The sequence below is a fragment of the Micromys minutus genome (genome assembly GCF_963924665.1).
Source record: "Micromys minutus genome assembly, chromosome: 16".
In the NCBI taxonomy this organism is placed as follows: Eukaryota; Metazoa; Chordata; class Mammalia; order Rodentia; family Muridae; genus Micromys; species Micromys minutus.
In genome coordinates, this window is record NC_137985.1 from 30,280,534 (window position 1) to 30,298,525 (window position 17,992).

The window sequence follows — 17,992 nt, forward strand, 5'->3', positions numbered from 1 at the left end:
AGTGATGTCTACCCCATTACACTGCTTCCTTGCCTCCACAAGAGGGTAGAAAATTCTAAAATACCTTGAGATAAAGGAGATATGGTTGCAGTCATCTTTGAAAAATACAAATTTTTTGCAAATAGTTAATGGTAGAGCTAGAGTTTAATTCTGAACCTGTTTAATTTCAAACGCCATTTTAATTCTAGCCTCACTATTAGATATGAAAACTTTTAAGTGTCCACATAATTTAATGGTGGAGGAAATTTTTCTAACTAAGACATCAGATTCAACCACATATAAAAGTAAATATTTGATACATTAAAATTATCTTCCTTGGAAGGACATGACTATAATGGGAAAATAATATATGATAGCTTTTCTCCTCAATATACTAAAGCTCTTTCATATATGTTAAAATGAAATTAACTGCACACTTAAATAACAAATAATGAACAATTAATTAAATTACAAAAGTAATCCAAAGGAAGAATATAAATTGTCACTTCATTTAAAACAATATCCAGTGTCATTTATAATACCAAAAATGCAAATAAACAAACACCTGAGAACTACTAATATATTACCAACAAGAAATGTTTTATGGTTTGAGGCCTACAGCTGCAAGAGGTAACCAGGAGAATATCTTCAATCCCCCAAACCCTGCCTGCTGGATATCCATCAAGATCAGCAGTCATGAGGTCTGACATGTTCTCTCTGCACTCCATCTTCCAGTCTAAACCTTTAATTACAATCCCAGATACCTGTAGCCATCAGCAATCACCAGGTGAGACCCCTATATCAATTTCCTGCCCTTCTCTCTGGGCAAACCCAATAGCAACAAACTTTGCTCTGTCTCATCTACACTCTGTTTTTCTGGCCATCATTCTGCCTATATCCTTGGAGGCCTGCTGCATCCCAGGACAAACAGAGTCCTGCAACCATCAGGGATAACCAGTTTTTCCTGCATCCTTGAAGCCCTGTTGCCACTAAGGACACTGAGTGACTTAAAGCCATCAGTGCCTACCAGCTCTATTGATATCTCTAGAAACCCATGGTCACCAGGGACAACCAGCTCTACAATTCCAGAGGCTGCTGACATCAGGGATTACCAGCTCCATCTGCAGCTCCAGAGGTCTGCTCTCATTAGGGCTTACTGACCTTCTAACATTAGGAACAACCTGATGGTTAAAAGCCAGCATAAGAACACAGTCAACAAAAGCCAGGGCAATATGTCACCACCAGAACACAGCTATCCTCTTACAGCAAGCCCTGAGCATTCTAACACATCTGAATCACAAAGAAATAACCTTAACTATACTCTTATAAAGATAATAGAGTCTTTTATAGATGAAAGGAACAAATCCCCCAAAGAAATACAGAAAAATGCACTCTAATAGAGAGGGGTCTTTAAAGAAGAAATTAATAAATATAAAGCAACACAGGAAAATACAATTAAACAGGTAAAAGAAATGAATAAAATTGTTCAAAACCAGAAAATAGAAATAGAAACAATAAAGAAAACACAAACCAAGGCAATCCTAGAGAGGGCAAACCCATCAAAGGGAACAGGAAATACAGACACAAGCATTGCCAACAGAATACTAGAGATAGAAGAACCTCAAATGTAAACAAAAGAATAGAATAAATTGATACATTGGTCAAAGAAAATGCTGAAGCTAAACAGTTTCTAATATAAAACATTCATAAAATTTGGGGCACCATAAAAAGACCAAACCTAAAAAATAATAGGAATGAACAAAGAAAAAGACTCTCAATTCAAAAGCCCTAAAAATATCATAGAAAATCATAGATGAAAATTTCCCTAATCTAAGAGATGCCTACACATATACAAAAAACTTAGCAGAATACCAAATAAAGTAGACCCAAATAGAAAATCTTTCTGTCACCTAATAATCAAAACCCTAATTATATAGAATAAAGAAAAAATATTAAAAGCTGTCAGGGATGTAGGCCAATTAACATATTAAGGCAGAACTGTTAGAATTATAGTGGACTTATCAACAGAAACTTTAAAAGCCAGAAGGTCCTGGGTAGGTGTATTACAGTCTCTAAGAGACCACAGATGCCAACCCAGTCAGTCTTTCATACCCAGAAAAATTTTCAATCACCATGGAGAAGATAAAACAACATATTTCATGACAAAACCAAATTGAAACACTATCTTTCCACTAATGTAGCCCTACAGAGGATAATAGAAGAGAAACTGTAAGACAATAAGAATAGCTATACCCAACAAAACACAAGAAATAGATAATTGCACACTAGCAAAAGCAAAAGAAGAGAAACCCACACACACGCATGCACGCACACACACACTGCCACTACTAACATAAAAATAACAGGAACTAACAATTATTGGTCATTAATATCTCTCAAGAACAATGGTCTCAGTTCCCCAATAAAAAGATACAGGCTAACAGTGGATGTGTAAACAGGATTCATTATTCTGCTGCATATGAGAAACACACCAAAGGAACAAAGACAGACACTACCTCAGAGTAAAGGCCAAAAAAAGATTTTCTAAGCAAATAGACCTAAGAAACAAGTTGAAGTAGTCATTATAATATCTAACAAAATTGACCTCCAACCAAAAGTAGTCAAAAGAGATGAGAAAGGTCACTTCATACTTATAAAAAAAATTACTAAGATGACATCTCAGTTCTGAACATGTGTGCGGCAAATGTAAGAGCACCCCATTACTGAAAAGAATTACTAAAGATTAAATCACACATTGAACTGTACACATTAATAGTAGAAGACTTCAACAGCCTGCTCTCACCAATTGACAGGTCATAGATCAGAGACAGACAGATAGATCAGTGGAATAGTGTTAAAGACCCAGAAATGAACCCACACACCAGTCATCATTTGATCTTTGACAAAGGAGCTAAACATCCAATGGAAAAAGACAGCATTTTCAACAAAAGGAGCTGTTTTAACTGGTTGTCAGCATGTAGAATGCATATTGATCCATTCTTAGCGTTTCATCTTCTTGTACAAAGCTCAAATCCAAGTGGATCAAGGACTTCCCCATATAATCAGATCTACTAGTTGCAGTAAATACTAAAAAGATGGATTAACCTTTTATTGCTCCCTATGGTTTTACTTTGCAGAAGCCACTCTAGTATGAAGCTGAGCACAGGGACTCTGTCACATGGTCTGCAAGCAGCCCTCTCTGTGAGGTTCCCTTCACAGGTGATTCACTCTGCCCACCCTGTTACTTCTGTTTCTGGTGGTTATGACTACCCCGACATATCCCTTTCCTCCACTGTCTAGCATGAATATGACTCCAAATCCTGTTAGCTTATCAAGCAGGTTTATATATTAAATTCTCAATCCACAAACCCTCTACACAATAAGCTTATATCCAATGGACAAAGATACAAACTGCCCTTCTATATGAGCTAAAAAGTCTTATAGAAACCCTTAAAAACATTCATATCTACCTATCACCAATCAAGATAACCTAGATCTAGATCCTTCTTCAAGTCCATCTTGATTCCTCTTGAAATCTCCCTTTCTCTCCTCCTCTTCCATTTTCCTAGTTTTTTTCATGCCTACCTCTCCACTGTCCAATCATCTATCCCTTTGACATCAATTTACACACACTGAATCTAATAGAAGAGAAAGTGAGGAAGAGAACACATAGGCACAGGGGAAATTTCCTGAACAGAACACCAATGGCTAATGCCCTAAGATCAACAATCGACAAATAAACCGCATAAAATTGAAAAGATTCTTTAAGGCAAAGGACACTGTCAGTACAACAAAACGGCCACCCACAGATTAGAGAAAAATCGTTACCAATTCTACATCTGATAAAGGGCTAATATCCAATATATACAAAGAACTCAAGAAATTAGACTCCAGAGACAAAAAAACCCTACTGAAAAATGGGGTACAAAGCTAAACAAAGAATTCTCAATTAAGGAATATTGAATGGCTGAGAAGCACCCAAAGAAATGTTCAACATCTTTAGTCATCAGGGAAATGCAAATCAAAACAACCCTGAGATTCCACTTCATACCAGTCAGAATGGCTAAGATAAAAAATTTAGGTGACAGAACAAGCTGGCAAGGATATGGAGAAAGAGGAACACTCTACCATTGTTGGTCGGATTGCAAGCTGGCACAACCACTGTGGAAATTAGACTAGAGGGTCCTCAGAAAATAGTACATAGTACTAGCCGAGGACCCACCTATATATATATATACCATTTCTGGGCATATATTTCAAAAGGTGCTCCAACATATAACAAGGACACATGCTCCACTATGTTGACAGTAGCCATATTTGTAATAGCCAGTAGCTGGAAAGAACCCAGATGTCCTTCAACAAAGGAATGGATACAGGAAATGTGGTACATTTATACAATGGAATACTACTCAGCTATTAAAAACAATGATGGAAATACCATCCTGAGTGAGGTAGCTCAGTCACAAAAGAATACACATGGCTTACACTTACTGATAAGTGGATATTAGCCCAAAGGCTTGGAATACCCAAGATATAATTTACAGACCATAGGAAGGTCAAGAAGGAACTATGGCTGTTTCAGTCCTTAGAAGGGGGAACATAATACAGGAGGAAATATGGTGAGAAAGTGTGGAAACTGCAGGAAAGGTCATCCAGAGACTGCCCCACACACAGACATCATCCCATATACAGACATCAAACCCAGACACTCACTATTGCAGATGCCAAAAAATGCTTGGTGACAGGAGCCTGATATATTTGTCTCCTGAGAGGGTCTGCAAGAGCCTGACAAATACAGGTGTGGATGCTCTCAGCCAACTATTGGACTGAGCCCAGGGACCACAATGGAGAAGTTAAAAATTGAAGAAGCTGAAGGGGTTTGCAACCACATAGAGAGAACAACAATATCAACCAACCAGATCCCCCAGAGCCCAAAGCCTCAAGGGCAGTGATGATTCCCTAAGTCTTAAGGGGGAAAAATCACTGATTGAGAAACAAATGACAGCACACTAGAAGAATGCCTCTGCTCAGCTGCTCTTCACAGTCTTTTACCTCCTCCGGAGAGAGTCTAACTCCTTACTCTTTCCCTCTCATCCTGATCCAGCAGGCTAACACACAGTTCAGAGTTCAAATTTAACTTCTTTATGAAGATTTTTCCAGGGCCCACTCTACACTGCTTTTTTTTCATAGTTTTTACACTAACTAAAATGCATTTCCTAGTTGTCTGCAGCACAATTATTTCCTAGAGACATGTCTAAAACTGCCATATGTGAATCAAACACCCATTTTTTAAAAAAACATTTGTGACTGGGCAACTAATTTATTCTCTCACTGATTTAATTCCTCTAATTGTGGATCTTTAGGGTAAACATGATATCAAAGCTGCCTATCATGGGCTGGCTTTTCAGAAACACTTAAAGAAATGATCACAGTCCTTAGTAATCAGGGAAATTCAAATCAAAATGACCCTGAGATTCTACCCTTCATCAATCAGAATGGCCAATATCAAAACCTCAAGTGACAACACATGCTGGCAAGAACGTGGAGAAAGAGGAACACTCCTCCATTGCTGATAGGATTGCAAACTGGTTCCATCACTCTGGAAACCAATCTGGTGGTTCCTCAGAAAGTTTGAAACAGTACTTCCTGAAGACCAAGCTATACCACTTCTGGGCATATACCCAAAATATCCTATACCATACTACAAGAACAAGTGCTCCACTATCTTCATAAACAACCCAGATGTCCCTCAACCAAAGAACGGATACAGAAAACATGGTTCATTTACACAGTGAAATATAATTCAGCTATTAAAACAGAGGCATTATGCATTTTGCATGCAAATGGAAATATCCTGAGTGAGGTAACTCAGGTCCAAAGGACATGCATGATCTGTACTCTCTGATATGAGGATATTAGCTAAAAAGAACAAAAAACCCACAACACACCTCACAGACCGTAAGAATTTAATAAGAAGGAAGGCCCAAGTGACAATGCTTCAATCCCACTTAAAAGGGGAACAAAATAATCTTGAGAGGCAGAGGGAAGAAGAGACCTGGGAGGGGGGAGGGGAACGTGGAGGAGAAAGGAAAGACAGTGCAGGATCAGGTTTGCAGGGGGACAAGAAAATAGTCCAGAGGTCCAGCAGAATGAATGGAAACTTGGTGGGGAGACCCTCTAGAAAGTGCCAGAGACCTGAGATGTGAGAGATATTCAGGACTCAATTGGGGCGATCTTAGCCGAAATGCCCAACAGTGGCAAGAGGGTATCTGAAGAGACCATCTCTAGGAGATAGACAGGTCCCCAAGTTGAGGGACAGGGTTACCAACCTACCAATCAAAATTTCTGACTCATAATTGTTTCTATTAAAGGAAATGCAGAGAGATAAAAGCGAAGCAGAGTCTGAAGGGAAGGCTTTTCAGTGACTGTCCCAACTTGGGATTCATCTCATGGGGGAAAGCACCAAAACCTGACTATTACTGATGCTATGGTATGCTTACAGACAGGGATAAAACATGGCTGTCCTCTGAGAGGTTTTATCAGCAGCTGACTGAGAAGATACAGATATGTACAGCCAATCATTAGACTGGAGTTGGGGACCCCTGTGGAAGAATCAGTGAAAGGATTGAAGAAGCTGAAGGGAATGGCAACCCCATAGGAAGAACAACAGTCTCAACTAACCTAGACTCCTGGGATTACCAGAGACTAAGCCTTGAACTAAGGAGTATACATAGGCTGGTCGGAGCCCCTCCACCCCTGAAGTTTCCTCCCCTCCTGCGCATATGTAGCAGAGGATTGTCTTTTCTTGCCCCAGTTGGAGAGGATGCACCTAATCCTGTAGAGATGTCCCAGGAAAGGGAATACTGGCAGGTGGTCAGAGAGGAAGAGTACCCTCTCAGAGGCAAAAGGAGGGGGAATGGAATGAAGAATTTTGAGGGGAGTGAGAACTGGGGGGAAGAAGCACAATCTCTGGAATGTAAATAAATAACATAATAAAAAATCTTTAAAATAAAGTGAAAAAATAACAATTAAGGCCTCTGCTTCCTATCTCCTTCTGCTGCTCTATCTACACTGGGATGTCACTGGGACTCCTCTTGGATGTCCCGTAAAGTATGAGTTCTTTTTTTCCTCCCTGTATATGTTTACTTATTTATTTATTTATTTATTTTTAAAAATTGAACAACTTTATTTTAAAAAACAAAGATAAATGTACAGATTTTAAGCATTTTTGCATAAAAGTATAGGAATACATTTTTGTCAGTGCTTGGTTTTTTTTTAAGGTTTGATAGTGTGCATTAAGATCTTACTAGTTACAATGAGCATAAAGTACATGTAAAACAAGATGTAACCTGGAAAGAGTCAAAGATCCTTGGTGTGTAAAGATTAAGCATAATGGTTTTTCATTTTCTTTTTATTTTGTGAAGTTGATATAGTCTGTGAGTTGTTTCTGGGTGTTCAGAGCTTTCTGGGGTTAGTATCCAATTGTCAGTGACTGCATATTATGTCTTTTTTTCTGACCGGGTTCTCACTCAGAATGATATTCTCTAGATGAATCCATTTTCTTCAGAATTTTATAAAGTCATTGTTTCTGAGAGCTGAGTAATACTCCATTGTGTAAATATATCATAATTTTGTATCAGTTCATCTACTGAAGGACATCTGGGTTCTTTCCAGCTACTGGCTATTATAAATAGGGCTGCTATGAATATGGTGATGCATGTATCTTTGTTGTATGTTGGAGATTCTCTGGGGTAAATGCCCAGAAGTGAAATAACTGGGTCCTCATGTAGTATTATCTCCAATTTTCTGAGGAATCACCAGACTGATTTCCAGAGTTGTTGTATCAGTTTACAATCCCACCAACAGTGTAGGAGTGTTCCTCTTTCTCTGCATTCTTGCCAGCATCTGCTGTCATCTGAGTTTTGGATCTTGGCCATTCTGGTTGGTGTGAGGTGGGATCTCAGGGTAGTTTTGATTTGCATTTCCCTGATGGCTAAGGATGTCGAGCACTTCCTTAGATGCTTCTCAGCCATTCGATATTCCTCAATTGAGAACTTTTTGTTTAGCTCTGTACCCCATTTTTAATAGTGTTGTTTGATTCTCTGCTGTCTAGCTTTTTGAGTTCTTTGTATACCTTGGATATTAGGTCTCTATCTGATGTGGGGTTGGTAAAGATCTCTTCCCAATCTGTTGGCTACTATTTTGTTTTCTTGACAGTGCCCTTAGCCATACAGAAACTTTGTAATCTCATTAAGTCCCATTTGTCAATCTTTGACCTTAGAGTGCGAGCCATTGGTGTTCTTTTCAGGAAATTTTCTCCTATGCCTATGTATTCTAAGGTTTTCTCTACTTTCTCATCTAATAGTATCAGTGTACCTGGTTTAATGTAGAGACCCTTGATCTACTTGCACTTGAGCTTTGTACAAGGAGATTAGAAAGGGTCTATTTTCATTCTTCTGCATGCTGAGTGCCAGTTGGACCAACACCATTTGTTGAAGAGGTTGTTTCTTTTCCATTGAATGTTTAGAGCTCCTTGGTCAAAAATCGGGTGACCATATATGTGAGGGCTCATTTCTGGATTTTCTTTTCTATTCCATCATTCCACGTGCCTATCTCTGTACCAGTACCATGCAGTTTTTAGCACAGTTGCCTTGTAATATAGCTTGAAGTCATGGATAGTAATTCCCGCAGATTTTTTTCTTGTTGTTGAGGATGGACTTCGCTATTCTAGGTCTTTTGTTATTCCAGATGAAATTGCACATTGCTCTTTCCAACTCTATGAAGAACTGGGTTAATATTTTGATGGGGATTGCATTGAATCTGTAGATTGCTTTTGGTAAGATGGCCATTTTTACAATGTTGATTCTTCCAATCCATGAGCATGGGAGATCTTTCCATTTTCTGAGATTTTCCTCCTTTAGAGGTTTGAAGTTCTTGTCATATAGGTCTTTCACTTGCTTAGGTAGAGTCACACCAAGGTATTTCATATTTTTTGTGACTATTGTGAAGGGTATCTTTTCCCTAATTTGTTTCTCCATATGTTTGTCCTTTGAATATAGGAAGGCTAATGATTTGTTTGAGTTAATTTTATATCCAGCCACTTTGCTGCAGTTGTTTATCAGCTCTAGCAGTTCTCTGGTGGAATTTGTGGGGTCACATATCATGTCATCTACAAATAGTGATGTTTTTACTTCTTCCTTTCCAATTTGTATCCCTTTGGTTTCCTTTTGCTTTCTAATGGCTGTGGCCAGGACTTCCAGTGTTATGTTGAATAAGAATGGGGAGAGTGGGCAGCTTTGTCCAGTCCCTGATTTTAGTGGGATTGCTTCAAGTTTCCCACCGTTAAGTTTGATGTTGGCTGTTAGTTTGCTGTATATTGCTTTTATTATGTTTAGGTATGGACTTTGGATTCCTGTTCTTTCCAGGCTTTTAACATGAAGGGGTTTTGAATTTTGTCAAATGCTCTCTCAGCATCTAGTGAGATGACCATGTGGTTTTTTTTTTCCTTTGAGTTTGTTTATATGGTGGATTATGTTGACGGATTTCCATATTTTAAACAATCCCTGCATCCAAGGGATGAAGCCTACTTGATCATGGTGAATGATTGTTTTGATGTGTTCTTGAATTCAGTTTGCAAGGATTTTGTTGAGTATTTTTGCTTCAATGTTCATAAGTGAGATTGATCTGTAGTTCACTTTCCTTGTAGGGTCTTTGTGTGGTTTAGGAACGAGGATTATTGTAGCCTCAAAAAGTGAGTTAGGTAGTGTTCCATCTGATTTTATTTTGGGGAATATTTTGGAGAGTATTGGTATTAGGTCATCAATGAATGTCTGATAAAATTCTGCACTGAACCCATCTGGACCTGGGCTTTTTTTGGTTGGGAGGCTTTTGATGATTACTTTCATTTCTTTAGGTATTATGGGATTATTTAGATGGTTTACCTGGTCCTGGTTTAACTTTAATATCTGGTATCTGTCTAGGAATTCATCTATTTCTTCGAGAATTTCCTACTTTGTTGAGTATAGGCTTTTATAGTAGGATCGGTTGATTTCTTGATTTTTCTTAATTTTAGATATTATGTCTCCACTTTCCTTTCTGATTTTGTTAATTTGGATACTCCCTCTTTTCCCTAAGTTAGTCTGGCTAAAGGTTTATCAATCTTGTTTATTTTCTCAAAGAACCAGCTTTTGGTTTTGTTGATTCTTTGAATGGTTCTTTTTGTTTCTATTTTGTCTATTTCTGCCCTAAGTTTGATTATTTCTTGCTGTCTAATCCTCTTGTTTCCCTGGGGTATGTTCTTTCGCTTTCCTCTTTTCATCTTGTTGTCTGTGTTTATATGTGGTCTTGTTGTCAGTGATTGGTTTCTCCTCTCCCTTTTACCTGGCCTGTGTCCCTGGATCTCCGTGTGTTCTTGGTGGCAGATGGCCTGAGTGTCTATTCTGTACATACTAGCTGCCAGCTGATAACAGACAGCTGAAACCAGGGATCCTGCTTCCCTGAACCAAGCAAGGAGGGAGGGAGTGCACTTTCCACACTCTCAGCACAGACCTCTCTGTTTCCCGGCTACTTGGCTACTCAGAGAGAGCACCATCTCACTAAGCCTGTATCCCTGGATTTCTGCTGTTCCTGGTGGCAGATGGCCTGAGCGCCTGTTCTGCACCCAAGGGCTGCCGGCTGGGAACAGACAGCCCAACGCATGGTTCCTGATTCCCTGAGCCAAGCAGGGTGTATGCACTTTCCTAACACTCTGCAGAGATCTCTCTGCTCCCTGGCTACTTGGAACACCTTCTCACCAGGCCTATGTCTCTGGATCTCCATGTCTCCACTTTAATTTTTGATTTTGTTAATTTTGATCCTCCCTCTTTGCCCTCTAGTTAGTCTGGCTAAGGGTTTATCAATCTTGTTAATTTTCTCAAAGAACCAGCTCTTGGGTTTTGTTGATTCTTTGAATGGTTCTTTGTGTTTCTATTTGGTCAATTTTTTGCTCTGAGTTTATTTCTTGCCATCTACTCCTTTTGGGTGTATCTACTTACTTTTGTTATAGAACTTTCAACTGTGCTGTCAGGTTGCTAGTGCATGCTCTCTCCAGTTTCTTTTTGGAAGCACTCAGAGCTATGAGTTTTCCTCTCAGTACTGCTTTAATTGCATCCCATAGGTTTGGGTATGTTGTGTTTTTGTTTTCATTAAATTCTAGAAAATCCTTAATTTCTTTCTTTATTTCTTCTTTGACCATGCTATTGTTTAATAGAACATTGTTTAGTTTCCATGTGTATGTGTGCATTTTGTTGTCTTTGTTGTTATGAAAGACCAGTCTTAGACCAGGGTGATATGATGGAATGCATGGGAGTATTTCAATCTTCTTATATCTATTGAGGCTTATTTTCTGACTGATTATATGGCCAGTCTTGTAGAAGGTGTTGTGAGGTGCTCAGAAGAAAGTGTATTCTTTTGTTTTAGAATGATATGTTCAGTAGAGGTCTATTAATTCCAAATGGTTCATGACCTCTGCTAGTTTCACTATGTCCTTGTTCAGTTTCTTTTTCCATGATCTGTCCTTTGATGAGAGTGGGCTGTTGAGGTCTCCCACTGTTATTGTGTTTGGTGTAATGTATTTTTTGAGCTTTAGTAGGGTTTTTTTTTTTTTTAATGAATATGGGTGCTCTTGTATTTGGAGCATATATGTTAAGGATTGAGAGTTCCTCCTGACAAATTTTTCCTGTAATGAGTAAAAAGTGTCCTTCCTTATATTTTTGATAACTTTTGGTTGAAAATCTACTTTATTCGATATTAGAATGGCCACTCCAGCTTGCTTCTTGGGTCCGTTTGCTTGGAAGTTTTTTCCCAACCTTTTACTCTGAGATAGTGTCTGTCTTTGTCTCTGAGATGAGTGTCCTGTATGCAGCAAAATGCTGGATTCTGTTTATGTATCCAGTCTGATAGCCTATATCTTTTCATTGGGGAATTGAGTTTATTTATGTTAACAGATATCAAGGAATAGTTGTTGCTGTTTCCTGCTATTTTTGCTTTTGGAGGTAGAATTGTGCCTGTGTGTTTTTCTTCTTTTGGTTTTCTTGCTTAGGTAATTTTTTTTTTTTGTTTTTACTAGGATGTAGTTTCCCTCCTTGTATTGGGTTTTCCACCTATAATTAGTTGTAGTGCTGGGTTTGTGGTCAGATATTGTGTAAATTTAGTTTTGTCTTGGAATATCTTGGTTTCTCCATCTACGGTGATTGATAGTTTTGGTGAGTATAGCATCTTGGGCTGACACTTGTGTTCTCTTAGAGTCTGAATGATGTCTGTCCAAGATCTTCTAGCTTTCATAATCTCTGTTGAGAATTTGGGTGTGATTCCGATTTTATAAGAAAATGTGCAGTATGTTATCAGAAGCAAGCAGGCCACCAGTGCAGAGTTTATGAGCATGAACACCTGTGTTCCTTATTTCCTCTCTTCCATTACCTGTTCAGTCTCTCAGTTTATTGGTTTATTTGTTTGTTTTTGGTTTTTTGATGTACAGTTTCTTTGTATATCCATGGCTGTTCTGAAACTTGCTCTGTAGACCAGGTTGGCTTTGAACTCAGAAATCTGTCTACTTCTGCCTCCTGAGTACTGGTACTAAAGGTATGTGTCACCACTGCCATGCTCAGTTTGTTGATTTTTTTGGCTAAATTGTTTGGCAAAGAGGAAATTGGGATTCATAAACATTCTGTCAGTAATGGCTGAAGTATTGAACTCTAATAAAAATGTCCCCAAAAGACAATTATGAAGAAAAAAATTAGCAACTTGACAATTGGTTATCACCTTTAAACAACTCTAGGTTAATTCAGGGTCATTTGATAAGCATATGACTGGAGGCAAAGCCTCACCATCAAGAATAGAAGTTATTTGTACTGAGTAATCGCACAATTTGGATACAACTGTTCCTGGTAATGGTAGTGATTACAATGTCATTACAATGCTTACAAAAGCCTCATTCTGTGTCAGGACACTTCACGCATCACTTTTTCTGAGCAGAACTAATTTCACTACAAAGGTGATACTGTAGTTTATTCATAGTCATGAAGATTTCTACTGTATCTTATTATTGCCAGACACTAGCCTGACAATATGGGGGATGTGTCAATAAAATCTCAGTTAATTTGAATCAAGCACTACAATGATTTCCTGTCTTTTTAAAAAAAATAAACAACTTTATTTAAAAAAACAGAGATAAATGTAAAGATTTGAAAAGCATTTTTGCAAAAAACTGTATGAATATACTTTTTGTTAGTACTTGATATTTTTCAAAGGTTTGATAGTATACATTGAAAACTTACTAGGTACAGTGAGCATAAAGTATATATAAAACACAACATAACATGGAAATAGTTGAAGTTTTCTTGGTGTGTAAAGATTAAACATAATGATTTTTAAATGCCAAGGATTGCTACAAGGCTGAATTCTTAGAGCTTGAATTATTAATGATTTATGGTCTAGGTGTTCCCCACTCTAAGAGGGTGCTATATACTTATTTATTTATTTTTCTAAGGAAAACTGAGGTTTCCACATTTTGGCCTTCCTTATTTTTGATCTTCATATGGTCTGATTTGTTTCTTGGGTATTCAGAGCTTTCTGTGGGTAGTATCCAATTATCAGTAACTGCATATTATGTCTGTTCTTTTTTTTCCCTTACAACTTTATTTAAAAGAAACAGAGATACATGTACAGATTATTAAAAGTCTTTTAGCATAAAATATATGAATATATTTTTGTCAGTACTTGATTTTTTTTAGAGGTTTGACAGTATGCATTGAAATCTTACTATTTACAATGATCATAAAATACATGTAAAACAAAACTTAACATGGAAATAGTCAAAGTTTTCTTGATATGTAAAGATTAAATATAATGATTTTAAAATACCAAAAATTGCCACAAGCTTATATTCTTAGCTCTTGGATTATTAATGATTTAAGGTCCAAGTGTACCACACTCTGAGAGGGTGCTATACACCTATTTTTTCCTAAGAAAGACTGAGGCTTTCACTTTTTGGCCTTTGATTTTCTTGAGCTTCATATGGTCTATGAGTTGTTTCTTGGGTGTTCAGAGCTTTCTGGGGCTAGTATCCAATTATCAGTGACTGCATATTATGTCTGTTCTTTTTGACTGGGTTATCTCATTCAGGATGATATTTTCCTAGGAATTTCATAAAGTCACTGTTTCTAATATCTGAGTAGTACTCCATTGTGTAAATATATTGCATTTTTTTGTATCTGTTCATCTGCTGAAGGACTTCTGGTTTCTTTACAGCTTCTGGTTATTATAAATAGGGATGCTATGAACATTGTGGTGCATGTGTCTTTGTTGTATGTTGGAGCTTCTCTGGGGTATATGTCCAGAAGTGTGATAACTGTGTCTTCAGGTAGGACTATGTCCAATTTTCTGAGGAACTGCTAGACTGATTTCCAGAGTGGTTGTATCAGCTTATAACCCCACCAACTCCAGAAGAATATATTCCAGAAGGAATAGATTCAGGGAATGGGGGCAGGCAGACAAAACACAGGATTGCATGTTACAGAGATCGCTTGTCAGTTCAAAGAAACCTTGGGCAGCTATACACATTTCTATTGTTCCTGAGGCAATGTTTTATAAAAATTGGATAATTTATTTATTTACATTTTATATGTTATCTCTTTCCTGCTTTCCACTCTGTAACCCCCTTATTTCATACTCCCGCTCTCTGCTTCTATGTGGGTGCACCCCAATCCACTTACCCACTCCCACCTTATCACCCTGTCATTCCCCTATACTGGAGCATCAAGTCTTAACAGGACCAAGGGCCACTCTTTTCTTTAATGCCAGATAAGGCCATCCTCTGCTACATATGCAATTGGAGCCATGGGTTCCTCTATGTGTACTCTTTGGTTGGTAGTTTAGTCCTTGGGAACTCTGGGTGGGGTTCTGATTGGTTGATAATGTTCTTCCCATGGGGTTGCAAACCCTTTCAGCTTCTCCAATCTTTCTCTAACTTCTCCATTGGGGTTCCTAGGGTGAATCCAATGCTTGGTTTAAGCATCCACATCTGTGTTTGTCAGGAACTGGCAGAGGCTTTCAGGCAACTATATCAGGCTCCTGTCAGCAAGCACTTCTTGGCATCTGCAACAGTGTCTGGGTTTGATGTCTGTATATGGGATAAATACCCAAGTAGGGCAGACTCTGTATGGCCTTTTATTCAGTCTCTGATCCACAGTTTGTCCCTGTATTTTCTCCTGTCAATATTTTATTCCTTTTATAAGAAGGAGTGAAGCATCCACCCTTTGGTTTTGCTTATTCTTGAGCTTAATATGGTCTGTGAATTGTATCTTGGGTATTCAATGCTTTTGGGCTAATAACCACTTATCAGTGAGTGCATACCATGTGTGTTCTTTTGTGATCTCACTCAGGATGATACTTTCTAGTTTCATCTATTTGCCTAAGAATTTCACATAGTCATTGTTTTAAATACCTGAGTACATTTACACTCCACTGTGTAAATGTACTACATTTTCTATTTCCATTCCTCTGTTGAAGGACTTCTGGGTTCTGGCTATTGTAAAAAAGGCTGCTATGAACATAGAGGAGCATGTGTCCTTCTTATATGTTGGAGCATCTTTTGGGTATATACCCAGAAGTGGTATAGGTGGATCCTCAGGTAGTACTATGTCCAATTTTCTGAGGACCCTTTAGATGGATTTACAGAGTAGTTGTACCAGCTTACAATCCCACCAACAATGGTGGATTTTTCATCTTTCTCCACATCTTTGCCAGCATCTGCTGTCACCTATGTTTTTGATCTTAGCTATTATAATTTGTGTGAGGTTGAATCTAGGGTTGCTTTGATTTCCATTTTTCTGATGACTAAGGATGTTAAATATTTCTTTAGGTGCTTATGGCCATTGGATACTTCTCAGCTGCGAATTCTTTGTTTAGTTCTACCCTATTTTTAATAGGCTTATTTGGTTCTCTGGAGTCTAACTTCCTGAGTTCTTTGTATATATTGGATAATAGCTCTCTCTTGCATGTAGAATTGGTAAATATCTCTTCCCAATCTGCTGTTTGACATTTTGTCTTATTGACAGTATCTTTTGCCTTACAGAAGCTTTTCAGTTTTATGAGGTTTTACTTGTCTATTGTTGATCTTAGAGCATAAGCCATTTATGTTCTGCTGTGCCCATGTGTTTGAGGCTCTTCCCAAATTTCTCTTTTATTAGATTTAGTGTATCTGGTTATATGTGGAGGTCTTTGGTTCACTTGGACTTGAGCTTTGAACAAGGAGATAAAAATAGATCAATTTGCATTCTTTTACATGCTGACACCAGTTGAACCAACGATATTATGCTGTATTAATGGATTGGTGCTTAGTCCAACTGTTATCAGAGAGGCTTCATATAGCAATAGATGGAAAGAGATGCACAGATGCACAGCTGGACATTAAGCAGATCTTGGGGAATCCTGCAGAAGAGTGGGAGGAAGGAATGTAGGAACAAGAGAGGTCAAGAACACAACAAGAAAATCTACGGAATCAAATAACCTAGACCCATAGGGGCTCATAGAGACTGAACTGCCAATCAGGAAGCCTACATGGGATTTACCTAAGTCCTCTGCAGGTACATTACAATTATATGTATTGGTCTTCATGTGGAACTCCTAACAGTGAGAGTAGGGGTTGTCTCTGAATCTGTTGTCTGTGTTTGGGGACCGCTCCCTCCTTCTGGGTTGTTTCATCTACCCTTAATAGTGGAGAAGGTATCTAGTCTTACTGCAATTTGACATACTATGGCTGGTTTATATCTATGAGAGACCTTTTTCTGAGGAGAAATAGAGGAGGAGTGGTTTGGGGAAGAGGAGATGGGGATAAAGACTGGAAAAAGTAGAGGGAGGGGAAACTGCAATCAGAATGTATAATTAGTTAATTAAAATAAATAAATACAAAAAAGAAGATGCCATCTTTTTCCCACTGGATGTTTTTAGTTCCTTTGTCAAACATTAAATGACCATAAGTGTGTGGGTCCATTTCTGGGTGTTCAATTCTATTCCGTTGATCCATTTGCCTTTCTCTGTACCAATATCATGCAGGTTTTATCACAATTGATCTGTAATACAGCTTGACATCAGGAATGGGGATTCTCTCAGAAGTTCTTTCATTGTTGAAAATAGTTCTTGCTATCCTGAGTTTTTGGTTATTCCAAATGAATTTGAAAATTGCTCTTTATAACTCCATAAAAAATTGAGTTGGAATTGGATGGGAATTACATTGACAAGATGGCTATTTTTACTATATTATTCCTGTTAATCCATGAGCATGGGAGATTTTTCCATCTTCTGAAATATTCTTTGATTTTTTTCTTCATACTTGAAGTTCTTATCATGAAGATCTTTCATTTTCTTGGTTAGAGTCATACTAAGATATTTTATATATTTGTGACTATTGTTTAGTGTGTCGTTTCCCTAATTTCTTTCTCAACCTGCTTATTCTTTGAGTAGAGGAAGGCTACTAATTTGTTTGAGTTAATTATATATTTAACCATCTTGCTGAAGTTGTTTATCAGGTTTAGAAGTTCTCTTGTGGAATTTTTGGGTTCACCTAAGTATACTATCATATCATCTGCAAATAGTGATATTTTGACTTCTTCCTTTCTAATTTGTATCCCTTTGACTTTCTTTTGTTGTCTAATTGCTCTGGCTAGTACTTCAAGTATTATATTGAATAGATAGGGAGATACTGGGCAGCCTTGTCTAGTAGCTTATTTTAATGGGATTCCATCAAGTTTCTCTCCATTTAGTTTGATGTTGGCCACTTGTTTGTTGTATATTTTTTTACTGTTTATGTATGGGCCTTGGATTCCTGATCTTTTCAAGACTTTTAACATTAAGGGGTGTTAAATTTTGTCAAATGCTTTCTCATCAGCTAATAAGATGGTCTTGTGGTGTTTTCTTTGAGTTTGCTCATAGTGGATTATGTTGATGGATTTTTGTATATTAAACCATCCCCACATTC